This window comes from Panthera leo, chromosome E1, assembly GCF_018350215.1.
Source record: "Panthera leo isolate Ple1 chromosome E1, P.leo_Ple1_pat1.1, whole genome shotgun sequence".
Taxonomy (NCBI): domain Eukaryota; kingdom Metazoa; phylum Chordata; class Mammalia; order Carnivora; family Felidae; genus Panthera; species Panthera leo.
The window spans coordinates 15,541,342-15,547,341 of NC_056692.1; positions in this window are offsets into that span (position 1 = coordinate 15,541,342).

Here is a 6,000-nt window from a genome sequence, read left to right on the forward strand (position 1 = left end):
GAGAGGTGAATCCACCCTGCAAGCAGTAGTAATTGGACATGCCAGGGCGCCTGGCTGGCTCAACTGGAAGAACATGTGACTCTTGATCTCGGGGTCCTGAGTTCGAGCCCCATGTTGGGTGTAGAGATTACTTCAATAAAACTTTGATTAAACAATGTATAAAATAAAAAAAATTAATTAGACATGCAAAATGGGAACAAATAAGATTGTCTGCACCCACCCAGTGTAGAAGAAAATGTGGAGTGTTGGTGGGGACAAATGCTCTGTGTGGTAGCCCTGTGTAGGGCATAGACAGGGGCTTATGGCATAAGCTGGTGAGTGCCTCTCAGCAGTCTCCTGGGACTCGAGAATTTCCACCTGCAAGGCCTTTACCAGCTTGCTCTCTGACATTTATTGAAACTGCCCCTATGGCTAAAAGACAAAAAATAATCTTGAAGCCCGAAGTATGCAGGATGTCTTGGATGATGTCAGAGAAGCACTCACTCCCATGAGATTGGCAGTGCTCAGAGAGTTCCAGAACAATACGGAAATGGCGTATGTAGGATCGTGCTGCCTGGGGAATGCATGATGCTGTTGGAGTTTCTTGGGCAAGGGGTCATTACTGTGGGTGTTTGCCTGAAGAAGGCTTCTGGTTGTCTGTGTATCTATTTGAGAGAATATGTTTGTTTGTGTGTGTGTGTGTGTGTGTGAGAGAGAGAGAGAGAGAGAGAGAGAGAGAGAATCCCAAGAAGACTCCATGCCCAGCATGGAGCCCAACACAGGGCTCATGACTGTGAGATCATGACCTGAGCCAGAATCAAGAGCCTGATGCTTAACCAAGAGAGTCAGGGAGGCACCTGGAGAGGCTATGTTTATACTTCAAGCCAATTTCTCAAAAGTGGTCTCTTGTGTCAGAAGCACCTGAGGGCTTGTTAAATATGCAGATTCACAGGCCCTGTATTGAATCTGGAGGTGGGGCCCAGAATCACATTTTAACATACTCTCCCAAGGATTCCGATGCACACCAAGGTGAACCCTATCAGGAAGGGCTGGGAGTCCACTAGCAGGAGACCACTGAAGAGAGAATCTATGTTCTTCTACAGAGGCCAGCCTGATTCGTTGTTACCTTGGTTCTTCTTCCGCCACATGTAGAGCATTGGAACAGACACATCGCTCAGTTGCGAGCCTCTAGTAACCTCAGCAGGAACAGCCTCCTTGACTTCTACCTTCCTTTTGACAAAGACTCGTACCTTGACCAAATTTTATTAGGCTCCTCTGATCCTACTTCTGGACGAGGCCTCAACCTTGGCCTGTAAGAACTGCAATTTTCAATGTGAACAAGATTGTCCACTCCCTCCACAAGGAGACTTGAAAAAGTATCTGGTGTGGCTTGTAGCAGCCCAAGGTCACCATGTCACCCGGATGACCAGCCCTCCTTGAGTTCCTTAAGTGCCTTTTTTTTTTTTTTTTTTTTTTAAGTAGGCTCAAAGCCCAGTGTGGGTCTTGAACTCACGACCCTGGGATCAAGCTCAAGAGTCACATGCTCTACTGACTGGGCCAGCCAGGTGCCCCTTGAGTTCCTGTCTGAAAAGCTCAAGGCTGCCAAAAGAATCTGCCATTTGTCTGGGCGCCTGGGTGACTCAGTTGAGTGTCTGACTCTTGACTTCAGGTCTAGGCATGATCCCAGGGTTGTGGGATCAGCTCTGCCTGTGTTGGCCTCCACACTCAGCCTGGAGCCTGCTTGAGATTCTCTCTCTCTCTCTCTCTCTCTCTCTCTCTCTCTCTCTCTCCTCTCTCTCTCCCTCTGCCCCTTACCCCTGCCTCACACCCTGTCTCTGTCTCAAAACAAACAAACAAAAGAATCTACTATTAGTGCCACCTAACATTTGCCGTAGGCCCCTGTCCTCCGTTTTCTTAGAGCATTTATTTTAAAAACTTGGTATTGTATATTCTTTCTCTGTCCCTTTCAGATGTATGTGTACCTTCTAGAACCCAGGAGCATCTTCCTCAAGGACCTGGGAGTCAATCCTTTGCAATATAACCATCAGGAAGGACACGGTCCCTGGGTCCCAGTCTCTGTGGAACAGTAGGAGCCTGTGGGTAAGTGCCAAATTAAAGGCCTAATCACTTTGATATTGACAACTTTCTGGCCTTTGGTAATTTTTTTACTTTTCTGACTCTGCTCAAGCCTCCACTTGCTCCCTGTCCCTACTCCCTCATTCTCCCCCCCCCACTTTTTTTTAATTTTTAATTTTCTATTTTAGAGAGAGAGAGAGAGAGAGAGAGAGCACGAGTGAGCAGGGGAAGGGACAGGGGGAGGGAAAGAGAGAGAGAGAGAGACAGGAGGGGGGAGAATCTTAAGCAGCTCCATGTTCAGGGTAGAGCCCACGTGGGGCTCGATCCTACAACCCTGGAATCATGACCTGAGCTGAAATCAAGAATTGGACACTCAACCGACTAGCCACGCAGACGACCCATTCTGTTTAAAAGACCATGTCACCTGTACACAGCTCAGAACCAAACTCAGTTCTATATTAAAGCAGACTCTTTCCTCTATTGCTGTACTATTGAAAATCTGTCTTTACCACCATTAACTAATAACCAGCTTTATTTTTCTGTAACACTTCCCAGGAATGTTCTGGGTAAGATGGAGCCTTGGGGCTCCCTGCCACCTTAGAATGAACAGGCCTTGTGACTCAGCCATTAAGTATCAGTCCACAAAGGCAAGCCTGAGGGCAATAGGTCAGCTGTCAGCCAATAAGGCCTGGATCTCATACAAAAGGATCTCCCTTTGCCCAGTCAGGGAGGCCCTAGAGAGGCAACAAGCGTCCTACAGAGATGGCAGCTGTCCTTAACAATAACTAATACAGAAAGAAACGTGGATCTTCTGAGTTCTGGAAACAGTGGGGGGGGGGGGGGGGGGAAGGGGGAGGAGGGTGCAAAATGTGGATGTAATCGCTTAACATTCCAGAGGAAACTACAGTCACAGAAGGGTCCCAGCACTTAATTACACAGAGTCTGGGGAAGGGGCCCTGCAAACAGACCCACAAGTGTGTGTGTGTGGGGGTCCCAACTTCCTGGGACTAGAGACCTGAAAAGACAGCAAAAATGGTCCAGGCGTGAATAAATAACAAATCATCCCATTCGTGGAGCACACAAACCCCGAGTAATTACATTCCGTGCGTTATCTCTGAGGTGCCATTATTGTTCCCATTTCACAGGTATGGGGACCAGGGCTTGGAACAGCTAAGCTCACTTACCCAATGTGAGAAGTAAGGGAGATGATTCATTTTCAGAAGTACCAAATAAAAGCGCTGCTGTCTAGCTAACAGTAGGTTCACAGCCTGCTGGAAATATGTATGAACTCCCCACAACGGAGTCCCAAACCCTTAGACACTTCACTTCCTGGTTCTTCTCCTCTCCATTTCGAGGACTTATTTTTATTGGTTTTGCAATGAGCGTGCGCCAAAGAACAAGGAGAAGATGGACTGAAAGTCTCTGCATCACCTCAGGGAACGTACCTTTGTTCCAATCGGACTACTTGTTGCCTTACATGGGCATAGGCGATATCCGGGTAAGGCTGTAACCTCTGTGGTACTCAGCCAATGAGGAATCAGGGGAGGGACTTGCAGGCTAGGAATAAATCATCTGCTGAAAATGCCCCCCCCCCCCCCCCCCGCCCCAGTGTGTCTGTTCATTAGACACCTGCTCTAGCAAGGACATTGATTAAAGCCTCATTTCACTGTGCTCAGAGCCTCTGCGTCCCTCCTTTGATTGAGTCGGTGGGCTTATTTCTCACACCCAAGGTCACAGAGCTAGTAAGTGCTTGGCCTAGGGTTCCAATATGAGCCGTCTCTAGTGCTGGCTCTTCTCCATTCCAACACACTGTCTGCTTGGTGCCAGGGCAACACTGAAATGCATCAGCTCCCTCGCTTCTGCTGCTGGTCTAGGAGTGGAGAAGAATCCATTCATCACAAACCTTCTTCAGACCCCTGATCCTGCATTCCACCAGCAGAGCCCTCTCCTGGGTTTCCATGACACCCAGGCTGTGCAGGACCTGAAGGCCACGGTGGTCGTAGTCAGGGCTATTTGCTCAGGGCTACCCGGTGAATGACAGGTGTCATTTCAAAGCTCCCTGTAGTTACAGGAAGGGAAATACTCCAGGAGTATCCAAGCACCCACCTCCGGGCCAGGCTGAAATCTTCATTGGGTGACTGTGATTGCAAGGCAGAATCCTGAGGAAAACACCCATAGTGCTAAGGCCTGGTGACAAGTGTCCCTCTCATTGGCTTCCACACATTGCACAAAATGTTCTGAAAATCGTGTTTTCCAGAAATAAACGTCATTTCTAGAATCAGCCGGGAGTTGAGAATGTCTTATCACTGATACTGCACCCAGGCCATTTTGTTTAGAGAAATAAATATTGATCAGAATGACATGGACATGGGGGGCGTGCAAGGGCACCTGGCTCTAGGGTGTCAGTAAGACCAGGTTCAGCCCAGGCCGCTGATGACAGAGTGGTGGTAAAACAAGAAAGTTTCTCTCTCTCCCTCTCTCTGCCCCCCCAAACAGATATAGATAGATATATAGATGATAGATAGATAGATAGATAAATTTTTAAAAAGGGGGCACATGGGTGGTTCAGTCTGTTGAGCATCCATCCAACTCTTGACTTCGGCTCAGGTCACGATCTCATGGTTTGTGAGATTGAGCTCTGAGTGGGGCTCTGTGCTGACAGGATGGAGCCTGCTTGGGATTCTCCCTCCCTCTCTCTGCCCCTCCCCTGCTCCTGCACTCCTCTTTCTCTCTCTCAACGTAAATAAATACATTTTAAAAAAGAAACAAGAAAGGAATTTATTTTCTGAGGTCAACACTGGGCAAACAGTGGACGAGGGTCTCAAATACTGTCGCCAAAGTGCCAGAAATACTTCCAGGTTTCTATCAGGAAAAGGTAGGGCAAAGTGGGTGGGTAGGAGCAGGTAGGCAGTCAAGGTCAAATATTCACAGTCTTAGAGTGAACCACCGGCAGGGCCTTGCTGGCTCAGGGCAGTCCTTGTCTGAGGGGGTAGTTTCGGTTCCCATCAGGGGATGGTTTGCCTGCAGGGTCCTCCGCCTAAGCCAAGAGACAAGATGGCAAGACGATAAACTATAAAGTTTGAAGCCAAAATGGAAGCAGCTGAAGACCTCTTTCATGAAGTTTAAAGCAAAGCAGAACAAAACAAAACACGACACTATACATGTGATGTTGGCAGGCCAGCTCTGGGGACCCAGTGGGGGTCCCGCAGGACCAGCCCAGAGGGCCCTGGCCGAGCACAGGATGGAAATCAAATGCGAGCCAGCAGAAGGTGAAGGCAGAGTTCATTGTACAGAGAGAGGGCAGGTATGGAGTGGGACACTCAGAAAGGAAAGGACGGAGTCTTGCCTTTCTGTGTCGGGTCTGGGGGGTTTTACTGAGGACGGTGGTCTGGTGTGTCTGTCCTCTCAGGCATCCAGGAACTGGTTAGGACAAAGACGGGAGCCCAGGTGTTACTCCACGGAGCTGGGGGACTCGATGTGGAGACGTGCAGTGCTGGTGGTCTGCAAAACACATGTGATAGCTTCTTCCTGACACCCTCGCATGGTCCTTCCTTAGACATGTTCTATCCTAAAGAAATCATTAACTCCTAGTCCCTTATAAGGACGACATACACTATTTGCATTCTCAGGCGTGTATAAAAGTGGGGGTGCAGGTCCTGGCAAGAACAGAAGCAGGAAAAGGAGCAAAAAGCAGGTTTTTATGCAGTGCTTTCCATTTCCCTATCTCACGAGCTGCGCTAGGAACTATGTTAAAAGTTTTTCAAACTACTCATCTAATCCTCTCAACAACTCTAGGATGTGAGTACTCATAATCACAATTTAAAAGATAAGAAAACGGAGGCACAGAAAGGTCAAGTATTGCCCCAGGTCACACAGCAAGTAAGCAGCAGAACCAGGATTCAAATCCAAGCAATCTGGTCCCAGAGCCCATACAAGTAACCAGCA